The sequence below is a fragment of the Vicugna pacos genome, chromosome 27 (assembly GCF_048564905.1).
Source record: "Vicugna pacos chromosome 27, VicPac4, whole genome shotgun sequence".
Lineage (NCBI taxonomy): Eukaryota > Metazoa > Chordata > Mammalia > Artiodactyla > Camelidae > Vicugna > Vicugna pacos.
The window spans coordinates 26,682,808-26,706,653 of record NC_133013.1 but is presented as its reverse complement, the minus strand read 5'-3'; the positions used below and the strand labels follow the sequence as shown (position 1 = coordinate 26,706,653).

Below are 23,846 nucleotides of genomic sequence, written 5' to 3'. Positions count from 1 at the left end.
AAATAGGGAATTTGGTATTGCAGGTACTAACTACTATATCTAAAATAGGTAAATAACAAGGCCCTACTGTATAGCACAGGGAACTATATTCAATACCTGGTAACAGCCTATAATGAAAAAGAATATGAAAAGGAATATATATACATGTATAACCGAATCACTATGCTGTACACCAGAAATTAACACATTATAAACGGACTATACCTCAATTTAAAAAAGGAATCTGAAAAAGAATATATATGTATGTATGTATGTATAACTGAATCACTTTGCTGTACACCTGAAACACTGTAAGTCAACTATACTTCAATACAAAAATTTTAAAAAGACACCCACAGGAAAAAAAAAACAGTGAATGGGTGGATGTTCATTTATGTGTTTTAAATTGAATTAAAATGTTTAACATATGCTGATGTCATTTTTTATGATTCCCCACAGTAACTGACATTTTCCAGCTTGTCATCCACGGGTCTCGTCACATCCAGCAGATCGAGCGGACTTCCATCACAGTTTTTTTCTCCCTTTATTTTGAAACTAGCTTTATTCTGTCAAAGATTCATGCTCATCATAAATGCTGAAGTAATACAGAAATATGCAAAGAATAGAGTAAAAATCAACTGTTAAGGTAAACATCCTTCCAGACATCTATGTGTACTTATTAAAATATTTTACAAGTGGGACCATGCTGTTCTGTTTTCCTCTTTTCTGTATCAGTTACACGTGTCATAGGCAAATTTCCATGTCATCAGATAAAGAGCTACACCATCATTTATAAATCATCGATATGGACGTGCTAGAATTTCTTTAACCAATGATTGAAGCCCACGATGACTATTTATTTAGGGAAACATCCATTTTTTTTCTTTTACTATGATAAACAAAGCCGAGGTGGAAATCCTTGTCTTTCGAGCATTGTAGACTTTGGTAATTATTGTCTTTGGGAAAATTACAAGAAGTGGGATTGCTGGGTCAAAGGACCCTCATTTAAAACGTTCCTTCCATCCTCATGCACTCAGGAAAGGCTGGGCCAATTTATGTCGCCACCAGCAGAGCATGAAACGGCTGAGCTCCTGCCTCTCACCCGTCCAAGGTTTTGTCATTCTTCTACTTTCTAGAGTAAAATTTCAGACGAACTCTCTTCATTCATCCTTTGTCTCCTGCAGCCTTTTATTGTAGGTGCTTTTTTGCATAGGTTCCATGCTGAGTTTTTCTCTGCTTCCTTATCTTTAATTGACAGCAGTTCTATCAGGGTTTGCCATTTGCTTAGAAATAGTAGGAGTGAAATCTCCTTGACTCCACTCCCTATTGGTTTGGTTACTGTTTGAGTCTTCTTCTAGGATTTGAGTTGAAAGGCTGGAATCTAATCAGGATTTTCCTCCGCTAATTTATTAATTTGCCAGAAAGACTTGGTGAAAGGACAGAGCCCTGATTTCCCTCCTAAATTGTCGCTACTCCTGTCACCTAGACAACTTGGGCCAGTTGGGGATGTTTGAATTCCTGGAAAGGCTGGCCACTACCCAGGGAAGCTGAGTAACTTCTCATGGTTCATTAGATGAATCTACTCCGTTTTGATAAGGAGAAAAGGCCAACAGAGACAAATACAGGTAAAAACCCAGCTGCACCGACACGCTCTGGCTAACTGGACCCAAACAGAGGAAGACCACCTTCTAGATCACTTGTGTCCGGGCACTGTCCCCAGGGGGCCTCTCATGAAGGTTTAGGCCTACCCTTGGCTGATCCCACAGCTCTGAGTTGACATAATTCTATCTGACCTTGTCTGCAGAAGGACTGAAAGATTGCTCAGCTGAGACTTCCGTCCTCAGGGACTAGAACCACACTCATAAGACAGGATACTACTTTTGATCCACACAACTCTCTCCTTTTGGGGCACAGAGCATGCTGTCCCTGGCTGCCCTAGCCAGACCTACCCCCTGCCATTCTTTCTGCTTGGAGGGCCTCAGGGCAACCGTGGGGTCTCCTCACTCAGAAAGTCATCTATCAGAAGGTGAATGGGACCAGGACTGACACAGAAGGGCCCAGGTATCGTCCATGACAACAGTGTTTGAGCAAGAGGCAGAGTTCACTGCTCAGAACCACAGCCCCAAGACGCTGGTAGAGCATCTGAGTGAGAATCAGTCTGTGTTTTAGGAATCCCATGTCCCAGCTCTTGAAGAAAGTGCAGATGGCCAAGTGTACTCCAAGACCAAGGTCATGGACTGATTCTGCAATACCTCTCAGCCTTCCACTTCCGTATTTACTTTCTATTGCTGCCATGACAATTACCACAAACACAGGAGCTTAAAACAACACCCACTTACAATCTCCCAGTTTGCAGGTCTGGAGATTGACATGGGTCTCACCAGGCTACAACCAAGGTTTCAGCAGGGCTGGGCTCGTTAAGAGGTTCTGGGGGAGGATGACTTCCAGGCTCGTGCAGGTTGTTGGCAGAAACCAGTTGCAAGTGGCTGTAGGCCTGATGGCCATTGGCCCGGGGTCATTCTTGGTTTTGAGAAGCCACTCACATTCCTTGGCTCACGGACCCTTCCCCTTCAAAGCCAGTGACAGAGGTTCAAGCCTTCCTGGGCCTCTTCTTTCCTGCCGTGTCTTCCGCCACTCCCTCCCTCTCCAGCTGGGAAAGGGTCCTCCACTTTAAGGGCGTATGGGGTCACGTTGAGCCCGCCTGGCTGATCCAGAAGACTGTCCCATTTTAAGAGCTATAACCTTCATTACATCTTAATTAATTAAAAACCATTAAAATAATAACTGCAACTTCATAAAAGTCCCCTTTGCCGCATAACGTATTCACAGGTCCCAGGGGTGAGGCGTGGGCACCTCTGGGGGACCATCCTTTGGCCTACCATGACCTTTTTGGCCAGGATTCACCCAGGAGTAGTAGTCCCCTCAGAGCTCAGCGCAAGGAAGACTCGCATGGTTCCTGCCCCTCATCCCCTTCTCCACACACCCCTGCCTCCCTGGGACCAGCTGGCCCAGGCCTCCCAGCGGAAAGCCCTGCCAGACTCATGCCACAAAGCATCACGCTGCCGGAGAGACTGGGCACCTGGCGCTGCCCCTGGGGGGGGGGCGAGGTGGTACTCTCACCCCCGGCTCCGAGCCCCCCGGCCTGTCTGCTTCCTGCTGTTTCCTGAAGCTGAGCCAGTAAGCCTGGGAGGCTCCCAAGGCCTCCGGGCTTTGGTCCAAGGTGCCCACGAGCAAAGGCTCTGCCTTCCCTTTACCCTTCGAGGCTGGGGTTAAGGTTTCAGTGGAACTGTAAGCACTATAATGGCATTACAACCAGGGACCCAGGAATGCTAAAGCACGACCCTGCCAGTCAGCCTGCTCCTTTGGATCCCAAGTAAGGAAGAGCAGCAGGATGAGAACTAAAAAATGCCCTTTATTAAAGTAGCCTTGTTAGTGGCGGACACGCAAATGAAGGAGCTGGCGCAAGGATGACGGCATCGGGGGGCTGAGGTCTATGCAAGACCCCCCACTTCCCCTCCTCTTGACTCTAAATCTGGGGGAGCAAATGCAGGTACATGTGCCAAAAAGTCAGTGCGCCGAATCTGACTTACTCGCTTACATATTCAGGGCAGAGGCACGGCCAGGTTGTCCTGGGTCTGCCCACAGCTTCCAGGCAGGAAGCTCAGGCACAGTGGGCCCCGCAGTCCAAGAGCTTCCTAGGACCAAGGCAGGAAGAAAAAGACAAAGTGGAACCCGGGTGGATGCCTTTAAAGATCAGTATCCCTGCTCGCCAATAAAACACGGCCCAGTGAGTATTGTGGACTTCGATCTGTCAGGCCAGCCGTGAAGATTTTCCTCCTGTTCTTCCTTCGGGGCAGGCGGGGAGCCAGGAAGGAGCCGGAGGCTGGGCTGGAGACTGGGGTGTGGACAATGGGCTATTTCATTCTGGTCTCAACCCAGTGGCTGCCCCCAGATTTCTGGGGATGGAGGGTGACCCACATGTTTGTGAGCCCAATTTCCTTGAAAATCAGGTGCCCAGCCACCATGAGCTGGAGCTGCCAATACGTCAGTGGAGGGGCGCACCCCCAGAGCGGGCCGCTCGGCCGGGGACTTGCAGTGGTCTCGCCGCTGTGAGACCTCCCGGCCTGTACTGCTGGGCTGAGCTGCTCCCTGAAATGTCAAGGACATCTTAAATTCCTAAAATTCAAAGGCCTATGGAGACTTTTGGTGCCATATTTCTGTGCTGAGAAATTTCCGGCCTGGGTCTGGGGAACGCAGACGGTCTCCTGTATTCAAGAGATGATCAAGATTCTCTCCGGGAAGTTTTCACCAATACCCCGGTCAGAGTTAGGCGTCCCACCTGACTCATCCCTGCCTGCCTCACACTGTACTGAGACCACTTCTTATTGGTCTCTCTCCCCTAATAAACTGAATTTCTTGAGGCCAGGGCTGTGCGTTTTCTCCATTATTTCCCTAGATTGGGGTAGGATGCAGCACAGCAGGAGCCCAGCTAAACGCTGTTGACGAGCATGAATGACTGAAATACCTGTCTTACTCCACCCTCGGGGGACAGCCCCCCCACCCCCACAGCCCTTGCCCACCTCAAGCTGCCCAGGCCTGGCGTTTTTCAGGACAGCCTTCGTCATGGTCGGCACCAAGTCTCTTGCAAGCTCTCCTTGCCTCACGTAATGTGACCCAGTCATAGTCCGTATTGGGTGCTCCGTACGGGAACTCCCTAGGACCTTCTCAACCAAAGGAGGAAGGTTTCTCGCCATCTCTTCAAACTGTTGAGGACACCGGAGCTGTGGGACTGGTGGTCTGAGAAGCCGGGCTGCCTGGGCAGCCTGCTGGGCAGCTCTTCCCCGGCACTCTGCTGCCTTTCCACTCCTTACCCTCTTTGCCCTGCTCTGCTGATACCACCACACAGTCCTTTCCTCCAGGAAAGAGTGAGGATGGGATCAGGGGCTTTGTAGCTACCACTTAGGAAAAGAGGGGGAAGTGCGTGTAAAGATTGCCTGGAGGGAGCCCAGCCCTACGCTCCAAGCGGCGAGCCTCACCCACCCTCACTGCTGCACGGAGCATCGCTGGCCCCGCTCGCCCCCCAGGCCCCCAGCTCCACGGCGGGCAGCTGCCCGCACCTGTGACTGCACCCTCTGCCCTTGGTCTCCGTGGCCTCAGACCCCGCTGTGGGGTCTGCGCTCCTCACCCTCTGCTCTGCCTCTCTGGCACCGATCTTCCTCCAACCACCGGCTAGACCTGGGTGTACACTGCAGCTTGGCAGAGGGGAGAGTCATAGTTACAGCTGCGGGAGCCATCTGCATAAGGAATCGTTGAAAACAGAACAGAAAGAAGGCTGAAAGGGAAAAATACTCAGACCGTCCCTTTGCCTGGAACGCTCTTTCTCCTACACCTGGTGCCCCAGTTACCAATTGTTGGGTTACAAGTGACCTCAAAACTTAGTGACCTAAAACAACAACAGTCACTTTATTGTTAACTCTTATGGCTCCGCGGACTGATTACGTGGTTCCTGCTCAGGATGTCTCATGGACAGTTGACCCTTGAACAAGGCAAGTTTGAAACTGCGCAGGTTCACTTTTATGCAAATTTTTTCCAGCAGTACACAACGCCTGATTTATGGTTGGTTGAGTGGCAGATATGGAGGAACCCTGAATACGGAGGACCTACTATAAGTTACAGGCAGGCTTTTGATTCCACTCCCCTAACCCCCTGCATTGTTCAGGCGTCAACTGTAGTCATCAGACTCTGATTAGCAATGAAACAATCTAAAGGCTCTTCTCCTTCACACATCCAGAGCCCAGGCTGGGAAGATCCCACGGGTGTGGACTGGAACAGCTGGGGGTCCTAAGATACCTCTCTCCCCCTCCCTCTATGTCATCTCTCCAGCATGGTGGCTCAGGTGTCAGGGCTAGCCAGGTGGCTCCAAAGATACTCGTGTGTCAGGTGAGACAGAGCCAGGAGGAAGCCACATCACCTTTTATGACAGCAAAATACCAGAAACTGTCCACACAGTCATCAGAGGTTGATTAAATAGATCATGGCTAATTCACTTGCTGAAACGTCACACAGCCGTTAGAAAATTCTGGTTTTGAAAATTATTTGACAGCTCAAGAGCATGCTCACAATGCGACGTTCTCTAGAAACAAAACAGAATATAAGCTGCCATTATAGGCAGTAGTGTGATCCCAATTTTGTTTTTAAAAATTATGTTGAATATAGAGAAAAGACTGGAAGCCAATTCCGCACAATGTTAACGGTAGTTATGTCTGAGTGATGGAATTACAGGTAGTTAAAATTCTTTTATCTATGCCCGTCTGTCTTCTTTTTTTAAATGAACATATAATATTGCAGTGATTAACGGGGAAAATGTACTTTTCAAAGGGAACCACCCCCCCCAGCAGTTGTTTCTGTGACTAGTTAGGTGATTAACAAAATGCAGAGCAGAGAAATGTGTTTTCTGGAAAAGAAATTAAATAATTTATGACAAAGCTCTTGGTATAGAATAACTCACACTTACTAAAAACCTAACATGCAGGAAAGCAGCCCGGACACACACAGAAGTGCTGTCTCCGAGGTGTGAAATTTCACACATGCCACAGCCTGTGCAGCCCCGCTGAGTCGTTCCTCTAGTGGCACGTGGGCACTTGGAGTCCTCCGGCGGCAACCGAGACTCTGATGGACGGCAGGAGCTGTGCTGTTCTGGCTCCACCTTGGACTTCCTGGGTAGCAAGGGACAAGTCCATTAACCTCTGGAGCTCCTCAAGTCCCTCTCGGATATGGAAATCCACTGGCATCAATAGGGCTCTTCTGGGCAAAAGTGGAGGAGGAAAAAAAAAGCCACCAACAAGATAACTTTAGACAGAAGCCCAGCCCAGTGGGATGGGGACACTACACATCTGTCTCCAGTGGAACTACCAAAGGTCCTTGGATGGGGGTCTTCCACTGTCCCATGTCATAGCCTCTCACTGCCACCCTGCCGGAAGTGCCAGGGAACGGCTGAGCGTTCTGCACAGAGATGAGTCTGCCAGGCACTCGTCACACCTCCTCTGAGAAGAGGAGCCTCTGCTGCAGAAACTAGTTACCGTGATGCCATAAAGCTGCCTGCCCGTGGCAATGCGTCATGCGGTGGTGACAGGCTCATCAACCGGGCTTCCCTGTGCACACCGAGTGCTGGCCCTAAGGGCATATACGGTCAGTAGTCAGACCATTCCCAACTTGCAGACGAGCCAGGATCCTAAACCTTGTTTGTAAAGCTGTTATAAAAAAAAGTGTTATAAATACAGCATAGTACATGGCACATAGCAGATACTGAACAAATATTTGATGACCAGTGACGGCCAAGTGGAGGTCAAGGTCCAGTTCTAGCTCTTAGAAGCATAATGTAGCCAAAAGCTGCACATTTTTTCAATACAGGAAACAATTTTGCTTAATACTAGCAATTAAAGTAACAGAAGGCCAAGCACAGCATTAAATAACTGAATAATTAGTCTTAAATATATTTACCTTAATGTGTTTGAGGAGAAAGTGGTCTTAACCAGAGGAAGTCGAGAATGTACGTTCCAGCAGAGACTAAGGAGGAGGGTAGGCAGTTTCCAGGAGTTTTAGGTACGAGAAGCACGGGGTTTTTATCATTTTACTTTTCGCATCCTTTACGTAAATGAAACAGCACTTCTCTTTTGGTTGACAGCCAAGATGGGGTCATCTTACAAAAGTTCAAGAGAAAAGAGGCGGAAGCGGAGAAAAAGAGGCAGTGTTTATCCACCCTAAGACATCACAGAGTCGCGGGGGCCTCCTGCCACACACCTGGGAAGGAGCCGGGACGAGCGCACGAATCTAAGAGTTAGGACCTGGTTCAGCCTCTCACCAGCTCCGTGCCTTGGGCTTCGTGCCATCCCTCCTGGAGCTCCAAGTGTGGAAGCATAAGCGTACCCATTTCAGAGGGCTGGTGGGAGGATTAAGTAAGGTCCTGCATGTAAGCACGGTCACACTGACCCACGACAAATGCTATATAACAGTTGTCTTTATGAATATCGGGCTCTCCTGACCTTTTCCTCTGAACGCGAAGTTTCCTGAGCGTGGGCACCATGTGCGCGTCTTGCTCACTGCTGTATACCCAGCAGGCAGCAAACCTGCCATGTGGCAGGGGTTTAGCAAGTATTTGGAGGGGAGAATTTGTTCTCATTGTTTCCTATGGTCAGTGGCAAAGTTTGTTTTTTTTTAAATTGAGTTATAGTTAGTTTACAATATTGTGTCAATTTCTGGTGTACAGCACTATTTTTCAGTCATACAGGAATATACGTATATTCATTTTCATCTTCTTTTTCTCTGTGAGCTACTATAAGATCTTGAATATATTTCCCTGTGCTCTACAGTATGAATTTGTTTATCTATTCTATATATACCTGTCAGTATCTATAAATCTCGAAAAAATTTTTTTGGTTTTGCTTCTTTGTCTTTTTTTTCTCAAGGATTTTGTACTACAGTATAAAAATCATGACACTTCATCCTTAAATACTACATGGAGATGCATCTCTAGAAAGGACGTTTTCCTCCATAACCAAGGTATCATTATCGATCTAACCACATTAACAGTAATTCCTAAAAATCATATCATACACACCTAGTCTGTATTCAGAGTTCTTCCTTATTCCCGAAAATACCCTTTGCAGCTGATCAGCTCACTCCAGGACCGAAGGATCAAAACTGCATTTGGTAATTAGCTCTTTTAAGTCTCTTCTGATCCAGAACTCGCACCTCACTCCTTTTTCCTACGACGCTGACTTGGTGAAGATGCTGTGGGATACCCCATCTTCTGGATTTGCCCGATTACTTCCCTGAGGGGACATCTAACATACTCCCGCCTCCCCTGTTTTTCTCCTGGGATGGAAGTTAAATCTGAAGTCCTGATGTGATTCAGGTGAAACCTTGTTATCTGGAAACCCTCGCAGAAGACGCTTAGCAGATATAGATGTACTTAGCACCGCATCACATCAGGAGGCAGACGGAGCTGACACTTGAACAACATGGGTCTGAATTGCATGGGTCCATTTATATGCAGGGTTTTTTCAATAAACATATTTGAACATTTTTTGGAGATTTGTGACCACTTGAAAAAAACTCACAAATGAACCATGTAGCCTAGAGATTTCAAAAAAATTCAGAAAAAAATACGAATGAATAAAATACATGTGGATATACATATAACATACAAAAAATGTGTTAGTTGCCTATGCGATCTGTACAGCTTCCAGTCAACAGTAGGCTATTGATAGTCAAGTTCTGGGGGAGTCAAAAGCCGTCTGTTGATTTTCCACTGCACTGGGGAGTCAACTGTAATGCCAGGTTGGCCTACTATTAATAATTGATCACTGGGTTTAGTGGTTACGGCTTGATCCCTTCATTGCAAAGTAAGGTCCCCCCCTGCTTGGAACTAGGCAGTAAACTGTGGGGTGATAACTGGTACCTTGTAAATACGTAATTCACTCTCAGACTTTGGATGGTTTCAGCACCCACGGATGATCCTTGTCTGAAACAATTATCCCAATAGGAGCTGCAAAATGGTAACTTTCCAATTCTATCATTCCTTCTCCGTTTGTTAGCTTGTATTCTTCTGTTGGGGTGGGAGGATCCTTCCCTCTCAACAGGGGCAATTTTGTTATTCTGAAGTATAGCTCTTACTGGGAAGACCAGATACGTATGTGTAAGTCTTTCCCTTTAATAACCAATTTGCAAAAAAAACGTTATTGGTAAATAGCAAATTTTTAAATACTGGGAGTCCAAGCAAAGCATGTAAAGGGGGTTTCCTCTATCCTGTGGCCCCAGTGATTGTCTTGGCGGGAGCCTGGGGAGGGGTTTTGGTTGCTCAGTCTGCTTAGGTGGAAATCACACCTCTGATCTCAGATTCTTTCTCCGGTTGGCTGACTGTAAATCCAAGATAAAACGTGGCTATTGTGTTACAGCCGGTCTGGGTTGTGTAATTTGTGAATTAGGCACTAACCTCCCCTCTCTAATTGGAAGTATCTCATAACATGATATTTTCCAACACTTCCCCCCAAAGAGTATTTCACAAACTGATAGAATTCGGTGTCACTAATTTTTGATCATTGGCTGAAATTTTTACTTTAAGCATTCCAAGGAGAATTCTTAATTCCGAAACCTCAGATCAGAGTCAATAACCCCTGCTTTCTCTGCGGACTGTGCCGTACATGTGGCTGGGCTGGTCACTAGCATAAAACCTCTACTCTCCGCCCAGCCAAGCAATGCAAGCTGCACTGAGCCCTTGAACATGGCCTCATAAATCCAGCCCCGCTCAGCGCTTCTCCACCCGGCCCTCGGATCCCGCGGCCCTAGATTCGCGGCCCCGGGACAGAGCTCTGTGGGGAGGTGGCGAGGTTCCCCTTCCTGAAATCAGATGCAGACCGTCCTACCCTCTGTCTGACCCCTGGCCGCCACGCTGCAACTTAAGCCCCCATCTGATTACTGCCCTGCCTCTCTCAGCAGAACTTGACCTCTTTCTGGGCTCCTCCCTTAAAGCAACTGTCTGTGTTTTTCATTACGTTTACCAAGATGCATTAGCTTGAACTTTTCCCGGGTGAGATTCGTTCTGCTACATTTTCTTCAAACCTCTTCAAGAATGCAGCCTTCGGCGGGCGAGTTTTTAGCCTCAGAGCCCCCAGCCAAGACAGCTGAGTCCATCAGAGTGTCCCCTTGGTGCTGCGTGAGAACTGGCCCTTTAAGAAGTGGACACTTTCGGGTTCCAACTCCAAACCTCAGCTGGAAGTTCAAGCCACAATTGGGACACACACGTCCTGCCCAGAAAGCTGCCCCAGCCTTGCGCTGACTTTCTCCTACAAGGCTGTCCTCCGATCCATCCCACGCAAACACAAACATCTCCTTTTAAACACTGAAGTCTCAGAGCCTCCGCCCTGAAAAGGAAGTTGAAAGCCAAGTTCCGGGCACCCTCAGCTTCTCTGGTCGGACCAGCCAGCTGGCCAGAAGCGGCGGCGGGCAGCGTGGGCTTGCCCAACACAATGCTAGTGAGAATTCCGTTATGATCATTGGGAAGATGTCATCTTTGTGCCTCAGCTACTCCTTCCCTTAAAAATAAAAGTGCTTCTGAGACGAGAGACAAGAGGGGAAATGCAGTGATAAGAATGCTAATCAGAAGGGGGTTTTCCAGCGTTTGCTTTGCTAGCACCGAAAAAAAATCATCTATAAAAAGCGCTGGAAGGCTGCTGCTTGCAGCCCAGGGCCTTTGCCAGGGGACAGATTTCTCTCCCTCATCTCAGTTTCTTCCAGGCCCTTCCCTTGTGTGTTCTCCTTTTTTCTGGCTTCCTTTCTTCTTTCCTCTTTTAACGGAGTCCTCTCTGTCTGGGATGCACTCTGTAGGGAGTCAGAGGGGCCAGCACTGTGCAGGCCCTGGAAACAGATGAGGCTGATTCCCTGCTGATGAGGACGCCGGACCATTTGGGGCTGCAGTAGGGAGACCCCAGTCCTCAGCCTGGCGGGGGTCCTGGTCATACCCAGAGACCCCTGCTGCTTTTTTCATCACCTTCCCTGCTGTTTCTTTCCCATTTCCTTCTTCTCCTGGACTTTCCTCCAGGGCAAGCCCTTTCCTTTGGCAGCAAGAAGACCAAGGGGGTCAGCGGCTGCCTCCTCACCGTCCCTCCCTAGACTTGACTTTTGACAAGGCTGATCTGTGCAGCTCAGCACATCTGAAGGATGGCCTTCTCCCTGACTCCATTGTCCAGATGCACGACCCCCAGTGTTTTGTAAATTAAAAAGAGGCTTGCCACTGTAGAGAGAAGAATAAATCAGTATGTAAATAAATCCACAGGGCGGGGGTAGGGGCGGGGAACGCAGGAAGACTTTGCAAAACTGTGATAAAGCATTTTAGAGAAAGGCTGTTGCTGCATTTCTGGCGAGCTCTGATTGAAGGGCTAGGATTCCAGCCGTGGGCTGTGCGAAAGAAAGTGAGCCGTGACTAAAATTCCCTGGTGGACTGACTTAACTTAAATATATTCCAGGAGCTGGGCTAATTGCTGGTTCAGTCTCAGGCTTTGATTTTCTTTCTGTCAATTGCCTGCATTTCAAATGGTTTTTATCAAGGGGCCCCGAGCTGCCCTCAGTCCCACTGAGAATCTTTCTGGATTCCTGGTTGGCTCTTCAGAGCACATAGCACTGCAAATTCTGCCCCTTGCCAAAGGAGTAACAAGACGTTCTCTGCCTGGGGGAAGCATGCTGGTAATTTCCAGGGAAAAAGGTAGCTAATTCTCACTTTGAACCAGAAGTGCAGGTGGCAGGCTCCTCCTGTTCACACAGACGCAGAGCTACTGGGGTGGAGTCCAGGAGAAGGTGGTAGGTGAGCTCCCAGCCTGTGGGTCCTCTGGCACCGCCCAGCCAGCACGGGAGGTCACAGACATTGACCTCTGGAGCCTGACCCCATGATCCTCTTGCCAATTCACTGTCCCCGACCCATCCCTGCTGCCAGTCTCCTCTGCTTGACTCCCTGCCCTAGTATCTGATTCATCTTCCTCCCCCTCCTTCCTTTCTTTCCTTCCTCCTCCTCCTCCTCCTCCTCGAAAATTTCAAACATTAACAAAAGTAGAGAGAACAGTGAAATGATCCCCGTAAACCATGAACCCATCACCCAGCTCCAACAGCTACCAGCTCACAGCCAATCTTGCTTCAGTTTTATGCTTCTTTTTCACCACCACTCCTCACTTCTCATTTTACTGGGATGATTTTTGTTGTTGTCGCTGCTGCTAAAGTATTTAGAAATTTTATTTGGATTTTTTTTTTGAAGTGAAGTATAGTCGGTTACAATGTGTCAGTTTCTGGTGTCCAGCATCATGTTCCATCATACATATATATATATATATTTGTTTTCATATTTTTTTCATTATAGGTTATTACAAGAAATTGAATATAGTTCCTTGTGCTATACAGAAATTTGTTTTTTATCTGTTTTATATATAGTAGTTAATATTTGTACATCTTGAACTCCCAATTTACCCCTTCCCACCCTCTTTCCTCCTGGTATGTGACTGAAGTCTTTTTCTCATGTAGCTTCCCTTTTTCTCTCTTCAGGCTTACTTATTGAAGAAACTGAGCCATTTGACCTGCAGGGTTTCCCGCAGCCTGGACCCTGCTGGTCGCAGCCCTGTGGTGGTGTTTAGCATGTTCCTCTGTCCCGTGTGTTTTCTTTAAACTGGCAGTTAGATGAAGAGCTTCATCGAGTTCACATTTGATTTTTTTTTTTTAAACAAGAATACTTTACAAACGGTGTCGTGTTCTTCCATCCAGGAACACATCATTCTTTTTGTGATATTAACAGCCATTGAGTGTCATTCTCTGATCCACTAGTTCATCTATTTCGTAAAGGGTTGCAAAATGGTCACATTCTAATTCTATCGTTCTGTTTTCCTTTATTTTCTAAAATGCCTCTATGAAGAGAAGTCCCCCCATCAACTGGCTGATTGCCCTCAGCTCACGCATCCCTTGGAAATACTAATCTACAGCCAGAATATGACAGCGCTTTGTGGCCAGTGTCCCCTAGGACCCGAAGTAGATTCCACAGGAGGAAACTGACCTTTTTCCCTGAGCCACCTACGTCCATTTTTTCCCAAAGGTATTTCAAAATCCATGTGTCAGCCTCTTGGACTGCTTCAGTACCTGTAAGTTCTGCATTTAGATTCGTTTTAGAAAATACAGATTAGTTTTAATAATTCAGAAAAAGACCTCCTCCACTCATTTTTTCCAGCCTCAAGCTCACCCCTCCAGAGTTCAGAGCTGGAGCCCGCGCAGGGTGTAGTGCGGCTCACCATAAATGACGGAGTCATGAATCCACCCTGTCCTGTTGGCTGCATGGTAAGGACCACCTATCCTTGGGTTTGAAGACACTCGTTATTGGCTCCGAGGAGGAGGAAACCATAAACTCCTCCATACACAGAGGCTTCGCCAGCTGAGGAAAAGGGGGAGGCCAGGGCTCAGCTGCCTACCTCGTGACACCAGCCTTGCCCACTGACACAGCGGCTCCAATCTCAGAGCCCTGGCTGCTCTGTGCTCTACTACCCAGGTTTCTTTGCAAGTCTGGAGACTTGTAGGCTGCTGCTGGGTCATTTCCCATCAGATTGTACCAACAGAGGCTTGCCTGCCACACCTGATGGGGGAACCAAGAGGCAGGTCTCCTCACACAAGCTGTCAGCAGCCCACTCAAGGAGGGCTCCTGGGATGCCCAAGAGATCCATCCAAGTAGATAATATTCAGGACCCAGGGCCCTCTGTTAGGGCCAGGCCAGCAGGCTGCACCAACAGGATCTCTGAGGAGTGACCCATAGTGAACTGGCCTGGGCTGCGGCCACTGGCTCAAAATGCTACTGGGCACTGGCTGTGTTTGCTGGGACCAGGGCTGTGTCACCAGGGGTCTGAGGAGAAGCAGTGGCAGGAGTGTGGCAGGGGTGCAGCAGGTTTTCTATTCTTAGCCCAAGCAGTCAGCCGTAGAGAGAAAGCAACATGGATGCAGAGCTGGGTACCGCCCACCCAGACTACTGTGAAGTTTGGTGCTCGGGGACCCAGGTGGGTGGGTCCTGTGTCCACTTGGAAGAAATGTTGGAACAGAAATTAACCAGCTGTGCTTAAGCTTGCCATCTAGCACCTCAAGTTCCTCTCTGAACCAGAGAGTGTTTTGAATTCTCTTCAAAATGCAAGGAGATTTTTGGTCAAAATCCATTCATTCCAAATGTGTGAGCTGGACTCTGGTTCAAAAGGACCCATCAGCCACCTGGTGCAAGCTGGTCCCAGTCCAGGTAGTTGTATCTTCCTTCGAGCATCCACAACTGGGGCAGAGCAGCAGGGAGTGAAACTTCTCACCTACAAGATGCTTTGAGTCTAACCTATAGAGTTGGAGGTGGGAGGCTGGAGTTGGAGGGGAGGGATACAAGAGAGGACCGTATTGTTGTTTATCTCATGTTCAGGTTTTTATTTCCAGCTAACTATCGGATGTAGCTGTCATGAGTCCCCTGGTCCTGCCAGTTTCACTCCAATGTCCTGACATCAACAGCTTTCTTGAAGTTCCAGGGTCTGATATAAGCTCCTACATGATCTCCTGGACCAGGAGTGATTATCAGTTTAATGACATATCCACAGACTTCCTGCTGCCTAACTTCAGATACCCAGAATAGTGCCCAGGGCTTCTGAGCACAGGGCATCATGAAAGATGCAAGGCCTATTTGGAGGGCGTGAGCCAAATGACAGGCCCAGGAAACCCAAGGTATATCAGGCAGAGTAATGGCCCCCAGAGATGTGCATATCCTTATTACCAGGACCTGCGAATATGTCTCCTTACATGGCAAAAAGGACCTTACAGGTGCGATTAACGTAAGGATCTTGAGATGAGGAGATTATCCTGGATTATCTGGATGGACCCAATGTAATCACAAGTGTTCTTAGAAGTGGAAGAGGGCAGCAAGAGTGTTAGAGTCAGAGAGAGAGCTGAAGATTCTATGCTAGGAGCTTTGAAGGTGGAGAAAGGGGACGATACGGCAAGGAGCGCAGGTGGCTTGTAGAAACTGGAAAAGGCCAGGAAACAGACTCTCCCCTAGAGTTTCCAGAAGGAACAAAATCCTGCCAACACATTGATTTTAGCCCAGTGACACCCATTTCAGATGTCTGACCTCCAGCATTGGAAAGTAATATATTTGGGTTGTTTCAGGCAACCAAGTTTATAGTCATTTGTTACAGCAGAAGCAAGAAGCTAACACACAAGGGAAAATGTACTTCCGCTCCCGAGCATCCTCAGGAGCCCATCGCCCAAACTCGCCAGAGCCACAGCATGACCCGTGCTGGATGCAGCACCTGGAACCCCCAGCAACTCTGCCATGATTATGTGCCTGTCAACAGACCCTAATTCCTGTAGTGATAGTGGTGGACATTCCTCAAGAGCCTCCAAGTTTGAGTTCTGTCCACTGCCCATCAAATTGCTAAGTGCCCTTGAACCAAAGCACTGCAGCTCCCTCCTTCACTGTTATATGTTAAGTGTGGAGGAAGCATCAGTAGATATTAGGTAAATGGAAGAATGAATAAGTGAATAAATGTTGTGAGGAACTATCTGATTATATATGTAGTTCTTGATGATTTATTGAAAATCTCCGGCAAGAAACACATCAAGCTGAGTTACTCACAGTAAAAAAAATTCAAACAAAAAAGGGAGTGAATACAAAGAAGAATGGAATGCTCTGCCCACTGGCAGTTTTGTCAGGTGCAGACACAATCTGTATGATTCTCCTTAGTTGGCTGATTCTTTTCATTCCTTCTGCCGTGCATGTTTTATCTGCGTGTGTGCTGGCAGAGGGGTTTTCTGACAGTGCAACAGATCCATCCTCCCCTGGGCACCTGCTTCCTCCAGCTTATTAAAATTTCAGTCATTTTTTAGAGGAGTAGCATGGTTTTGTAAGCAAGGATGTTCAGTGGGACTAAAACAAAGCAAATAAACTCATATTCGAGGGACCTGAATACAGTCTCTTCCATTCTTATTTATTTTGACCCTGCTTTTGAATAGTAATTATGAGAAGGAGAGTTTGTGCTGCCGTCAAATAAGAGAGCTCGAGGTACAATTCCATTTCAACGAAAACAAGCGTGTCTCACTTAACATCAATAATGTGTTCCAGAAAAACATAACTTCTGCCCCCAAACACTGATCATTATTTTAAATCAGGATAATGCATTCTGTAACAAGCCAAACCTCTAAGATAATTTCCTAAAACATTAATTGAAACATAGCAAAATGCCTGTATATGTAACAACTATCATCTTGGCTTGTAAAATGCTTAAGAGATCCTTCTCTGTCAAAATTACAACATCTAAATCACAATGGATCTAACTAACACGTAAATGAAAAATCTAAACCTAGAAAACCTCTAGAAGAAAATGCTTGTGACTTTGAATTAGGTAAAGATTTCTCAAATATGACATCAAAAACACTATCTATAAAAGAAAAAAGATTGCTAACTTGGGTAGCATCAAAATCGAGAACTTCCACGCTTCCAAAAACACTGTTAAAAGGATGAAAAGACTAGCCACAGACAGGAAAAAAAATATGCTCACGTTACACATCTCATAAAAGACTTGATTCAGGAATCTATATAGAACTTTCAATATTAGAAAATATAAAGAATCCAATCTTATAATGGGCAAAAAATTGAAACAGAGATTTCCTCAAAGAAGACATATGGATGACAAAAAAGCTCATTGAAAAGTTCCTCGTCCTCATTTGTCACGAGGGAAATGCACCTATTAGAACAGCTAACATTAAAAATGAAAGCTGACAGTACCAAGTGCTGATGAGGACACGGAGCAACAGGAATCCTCATTCATTGCTGGTGGAAATGTAAAATGGCTCAGTCACTGTGGAAGACGGTTTGCCAGTCTCTTATCAAGAGAAACATACAATAGTCACATGACCCAGCAGTCCCTCTCTTAGATACTCAGCCAAAAGAAACGAAAATTGATGTTCAAACAAAAACCTGCATGTGAATTTATAGCATTTATCCATAAGAATCAAAATCTGGAAACTACTCAGTGTTCGTCAGTTGCGGATGGAGAAATGGACTGGTCTATCCATACAGTGGACTGTTATTGGCAATGGGAAGAATTATGAGACACACGTCAACACAAATGCATTGCAAGTTCATCATGCTAAGTGAAAGCAGCCAGACTCAGAAGGCTACCTGCTGCATGACTCCATGTAAATGTCATTGTGAAAAGGCAAAACTGTAGGGTCAGAAAATAGATCAGAGGCGACCAGGGTGGCAGGGGTGGGGAGGGGAGCTGACTACAAAGGGTAGACGGGAATTTGGGAGTGATCAACATGTATTTTGATTGTAGTGGAGGTTAAAAGGTGTACTGCCGAAATGTACACTTTTTAAAAGAACATATTTTTAATTATATAAATTATACCTTAATAAACAAAACCAACAAAGGCCAGTGACTTGGTGGCAGCAGTACATGCAGTTCCCACCCAGCCTGCTTTTCAAAACATCTGCACATGATTCTGATAAACTGCCATTTGCATTTGGAAATTAAGTTCAGACTTTTCTGCATGTTGTTTTGTTAAAATGTTGAACTGAGGTTTTGGGATGTAAATACAATTTTTTCCTATGTAAACATCAGCCAAAAACATATTGACAAATACATGTGTTCAATATAGTTTGGGTATTAACAACCCAGAGGGATTCTACTGGGAAAATAAAACTGAGGAGATACTCTGCAGGGCCTGCCAGTCTCATGTTCCTGCTTAGCTCTACTTTTATACCCTGGCTGACAGCCTGTACCATCGCTGATAAACTAGCACATATACAACAAATCCTGCTGAATAAAAGAAGGCTCCGTATTTAGCATACCCTTTTCAGTTACTGTCTGTTAAACTGGCAAAATATAGAGAAATCCAAAGGAGCTGAATAATTGAAAGAATAAATATGCTCTTATATCAATTAATATTAATACTAATATTGACTTCCAGATCTGGCAACTAGGGAATACACAGGATTTTCATGTCCGTGGAATATTTACAAAACTTGATCTCTTGATCTATGAGACATTCTAAAATGTACAGATAGAATAAACTATATTCTCTGATTATGATTCAGTGCTGCTATAAATAGATAAAGGGAGAATAACCCAAAACTTCTTGGAACAAAAATTGCAATTACAGAATGTTTGGTAAATATTAATACTGCAAACACTACATTATGAAAATTTTAGGATGTAGCCAAAGCTGCACTTGGAAGGAAATGTATAGACCTAAATTCATCAATTACTAAATTAGAAAGGATGAAAATGAGTCGAGGACGCAACTGAATATGTCTGGCACATATTTAGCAGCCAATAAACATTTAGTGAGTGAAGAAACTAGAGAAAAACAACAGAGCATACTTAGGGCAAATAGAAGAAAAGAAAACATTTTAAAACCTTAATTACTGATTTGAAAACAGAAAAATTAAGTCTGATAGCTGGTGGAGAAAGAGAGGGCAATAAAATAGATTAATTGAAAAGAAGATCTGCTATATATTCATACATGTACACAGTGGAATACTACTCGGCCATAAAAAGAAGTGAAATCATGCCACTTGCAGCAACATGGATGGACCAAGAGATTATCACACTAAGTGAAGTCAGATAAACACAGATATCATACGATATCACTTATATGTGGAATCTAAAAAATGACACAAATGAACTTATTTACAAAACAGAAACAGACTCACATAGAAAACAAACGTGGTTACCAAAGGGGAAAGGAGGGGAGGGATAAATTAAGAATTTGGGATTAGCAGATACACACTACTATATATAAAATAGGTAAACAACAAGATCTACTACATAGCAGGGAGAACTACATTCAGTATCTAGTAACCTATAATGAAAAAGAATATATGTGTGTATAACAATCACTATGCTGTACAGCAGAAAGTAACACAACACTGTGAATCAACTGTACTTAAATTTTAAAAAAAGAGCTAATCAACTGCACAAAAATAGATGATCTATAAAGCAGTCAATTCAAGGAGAAAGACAACAAGCATAGCTCTGCAAAATTTAGAGTAAGAAAGGAGAGGCAGCCGCGAATACAGACGAAATTTAAAGAACTGAGAGATGATTTTCTATGTTATGCTATAGATTTAGTAACGTAAGTGCAATGAGAGGTTTTTCTAAGAAAATATAGATTACTAAAAGCATGCAAGAAGTTTGAAACTGGGAGACATTACTAAAGCAAAGGTTAAAAAGTGTGGTGCTTGGAACCAGACTCTCATTTCAGGTCTGAGCTCTGTAACCTGAACAAATCACTTCCCCTCTCTCATCCTCAGTTTCCCTTAATGCGACACAAACAATTAGAACCTACCCCATGGAGATATTGTGTGGGGGTTTTAAGAAGATGTGCGTAAACAGCTTGCCTGATGCACTGCTGTGATTATTAAAATTTAAAAAGACTGTGGAAGAAATTAAGAATGTTGGCAGGAGCTAGCTCTCACTGGAACGCCGCAGCAAGGCATTCTATGCTTTCCACCGCTCTTTAAGCTGTTTTAGAACTTAGAAAAAGTAGAAAGACTTCTCATTTCTTTTTAAGAGACTGGCACAACCTGACACCAAAACCTGATGAAGATAGTGCATAAAGGAAAAGTACAGACCAACTCTCTCATGAATACTGATATAAAATTTCCAAATACAATATTAGAACTCAGCCTCTGTGGGATTTAGATACAGCGTGTGTGTCAAGTTAATATTGCTGTGTTACCTTCTGATCACATGGTGCATTAGTTTCCCATTGCTGCTGTAACAGATCACCACAAACTTGGTGACTTAAAAACACACATATTTAGCTCTCGCCAGGCGACCTCACGTGAGCGACATCCTCTTTAAACCCTGAGTGGCAATCTCTGACACATCGCTGTGATGCCCAGGGAAGGCTGGCGACTCCGAAGTCCAATGACTTCCTAAAGATCATCCAACGTCCGGATGATTATCCAAGTGCTTCATTGTGGGAGAGGCGATGTGGGCTCCAGGCAGATGCAGCAGGTCTGCATGTCCCTTGTGGGAGGCCGTGGGGCTGATGGGCAAGGATCCAGTGAGGCACAAGGCCATCAAGGGACCTGGACAACAACCCAGCTCTGGAGAAATTGTTGCCACACATCTGGGCTAACATGGGCTTTGTGTTCACCAAGAAGGACCTTACTGGGATCCACGACATCTGACTGGCCGCCATGCCAGTGCCACAGCCCTGTGTGAAGTCACTGTGCCTGCCCAGAACACTGGTCTGGGACCCGAGAAGATTTCCTTCTTCCAGGCTTTAGGCATCACCATGAAAATCTCCAGGGGCACCACTGAAATCCTGAGTGTTTTGCAGCTGATTAAGACTGGGGACAAAGTGGGAGCCAGAGAAGCTGCATCGCTGAACACGCTGAGCATCCCCCCCTTCTCCTTTGAGCTGACGGTCCAGCAGGTGTTTGACATCAGAGGAGAGTGCATTCTCGCTTCCCAGAGGGTGTCTGCCATGTTGCCAGACTGGTTACCCAACTGCTGCATCCGAACCCCATTCTATATCAGTAGGTACAAGCGGGTCCTGGCTTTGTCTGTGGAGACTGATCACGCCGTCCCACTCACTGAAAAGGTCAAGGCCTTCTTGGCTGGTCCATTTGCCCCGTGGCTGCAGCCCCAGTCAAGGCTGGATCAAAGGAAGAGTTGGAGGAGTCAGGCGAGGACATGGGACTTGGTCTTGTTGACTAATCACCAAAAAGCAACCAACTCAGCCAGCTTTACTTGTGAAACAAGGAAATAAAGGCGTCCTTCTCTTAAAAACAAAACACACACACACACACAGAGACTTATCCTCTCACAGTTCTGGAGGCAAGACGTTTGAGTTTGTTTGGCCCTGTCTGCAGGACTGGGCTTCTCCCAGGGACTCGACGAGAGAATCAGTTTTCTTGCTCTTCCCAATTTCTAAAGTGACATCCCTTGCCTTTTTCAGCTTCTTGCTTCTGCCTGGGTTCTTTGGCTCATGGCCCCTTTCTCCGTCTTCAAAACCCAAGTGTCTTCCAATCTCTCCTCTGAGCTGATTTCATCTCATTGCCTTTTCTCTGTGTGTAAAACTCCCCCCTCTGCCTCCCTGTTGTAAGAATTGCATTAGGGCCCACCTGCATAATCCACGGTAGTCTTCCCATCGCGAGATCTTTAACTTAATCACATCTGCAAAGACCTTTCCCCCGCCCCCCTCTGCCCCATAAAGTAAGTTAGGAAACGGGTAACTTTGAAGGGATCTTTTTTTTTTTTTTCAGCGTACTGCAGTTTGACCTTTGGCCTCAAAGATTCATGTCTGCCATGCATGCAGAATACAGTCACCCCATCTCAGCATCCCCAGAGTTTTGACCCATTACAGCATCAACCTAAGTCCAAGGTCTAAGCTGCTCGAAAGTCCAAAATCTCACCATCTAGGTCAGGCACAGGAGAGACCAAGTATCACTCATCATGGGGCAAAATTCCTCACTGTCTGTGCTCTTGTGAAACTAGCAAACAAGTTCTCCGATCCCAAAATACAGCGGCGGTGCAGGCGCAGAGCAGTAGTTGCAGTTACTCCCGTTCCAAAGGGAGAAAAACGGGAGGAATAAAGGCCGCTGCTTCCAAGCCGTTCCCAAAGCCAGCAGGGGAAATTCCATCAGGTTTCAGGGCCTGGGAGCGACCCTCCGTGGTTGGAGAGTCTGCCCTCTGAGCCCAGAGCCCTGGCTTCTGCCTCTTGGTCTCTGGGCCCGGAGCCCAAAGAATTATTCCTCCTCTTGCTTGTCCGCAGCTGAGTCGTTTTCCTGCCTGTAGCATTTTGGGAGCCTAACAGCTTTCCTTCAACTCACCCTTCCAGTGCAAGTTAGCAGTGTTTCTGCTGGCATAACGCGCTCAGAAACTTTGTGAGTCTCCTGTGTCTTTCACAGGGACTCGCGCCGTTAGACGGGCGGGTCCTCCACAGGTCACTCCTGGCCCATCCCACACCTATCCCTGTCTTCAGCGGAGATGACCAAGTGGATCCGTAAATCACATCTTTAATGCTTCAGCACTGGCAAAGGGTTGCCCAGCCGTAAACTTGGCTTTTTCTCCAGAGCACAATCTCCTAACCGTGAATCTCTCAGTGTTAGCAGTTTTGCAATGTGGATAGGCTGAGAATTTCCCTGATCATCAAGCGTTGGTTCCTGTTTTGCTTAACATTTCTTTCCCTACTTTGTGTCTTTCCTCTCACATTTTACGTAAGTGGCAAGAAGATTCAACACTTTATTTGGAAAGCTCTTCAGCTAAATATTCAAGCTCATTGCTAACAAGTTGGGCTTTCTACCTAACCATAGGATCCAATTCAGCGAGGCTCCCTGCCACTGTATGAGATGGATCTCCTTTCCGAGTTCCAATAACAGGTGTTCGTTTCCTCCTGCGCTCTCACCAGCAGCGCCTTTAACATGCACCTTCCCTTCTGTTTAAGATACGTGTCTACTCTGAGACGACACCAGCCTTCTCCGCTATGCTCCTTCCTTTCTCCTGAGCTCTTACTGGCAGAGTCTGTAACATCCATATTTCTACCAAGAGTCCATTCTGTTCAAGGCAATCTAGGCTTTTCCTATGATGTGCCCCCCAATTCTACCAGCCTCTACCCATTATCCAATTCCAAAGTCACATCCACATTTTTAGGTACAGTTGACTCTTGAACAACATGGGTTTTAACTGCCCAGATCCAGTTACATGCAGATTTTTTCCCACTAACTGCACACAACAGTACTGCACAAGCTGAGGGTGGCTGAATCCATGACATGGAACCATGGATATGGAGGAACCCCAGAAATGGAGGGCTGACTACTCCATTGACTGTGCAGAGTCAGCGCCCCAACCCCTTCATTATTCAACGGTCAACTGTATTTGTCACAGCAGCTCTCTACTTCAGAGTGTCACAGTCTGCATCAGTCAGGGATGCACCGGAGAAACAGAACCCGTTAAAAAATTATATATATGTGTTTGTGTGTGTGTATATATATATTTATAGAGAGAGAGGGGGGGAGGGAGGGAGGGAGAGAGGGGGAGAGAGAGGGGGAGAGAGGGGGAGAGATAGGGGGAGAGAGAGAGAGAGAAGAGAGGCTGACCAGTTTCAAGGAACTGGCTTATGTAATTGTGGGGCTGGCAGGGCGAGTCTGAAAGCCATCCAGTAGGCCACCAGGAAGGGCGGGCAGGAACTCCCAGACACAAGCTGAAGCTGCAGGTCACAGATGGAATTTCTTCTTCAGGGAAACTTCAGCCCAGCTCATAAGACCCTTCAACTGATTGGATCAGGCCCACCCATATTTAGTATAATCT

General features: G+C 46.2%; 1 pseudogene; it reads left to right on the top strand.

Annotated features, from left to right (window-relative positions):
* The first annotated feature begins 14,489 nt into the window (after nt 1–14,489).
* Nucleotides 14,490–21,254, top strand: LOC116285788 (putative ribosomal protein uL10-like; annotated as a pseudogene).
* Nucleotides 21,255–23,846: the final 2,592 nt, after the last annotated feature.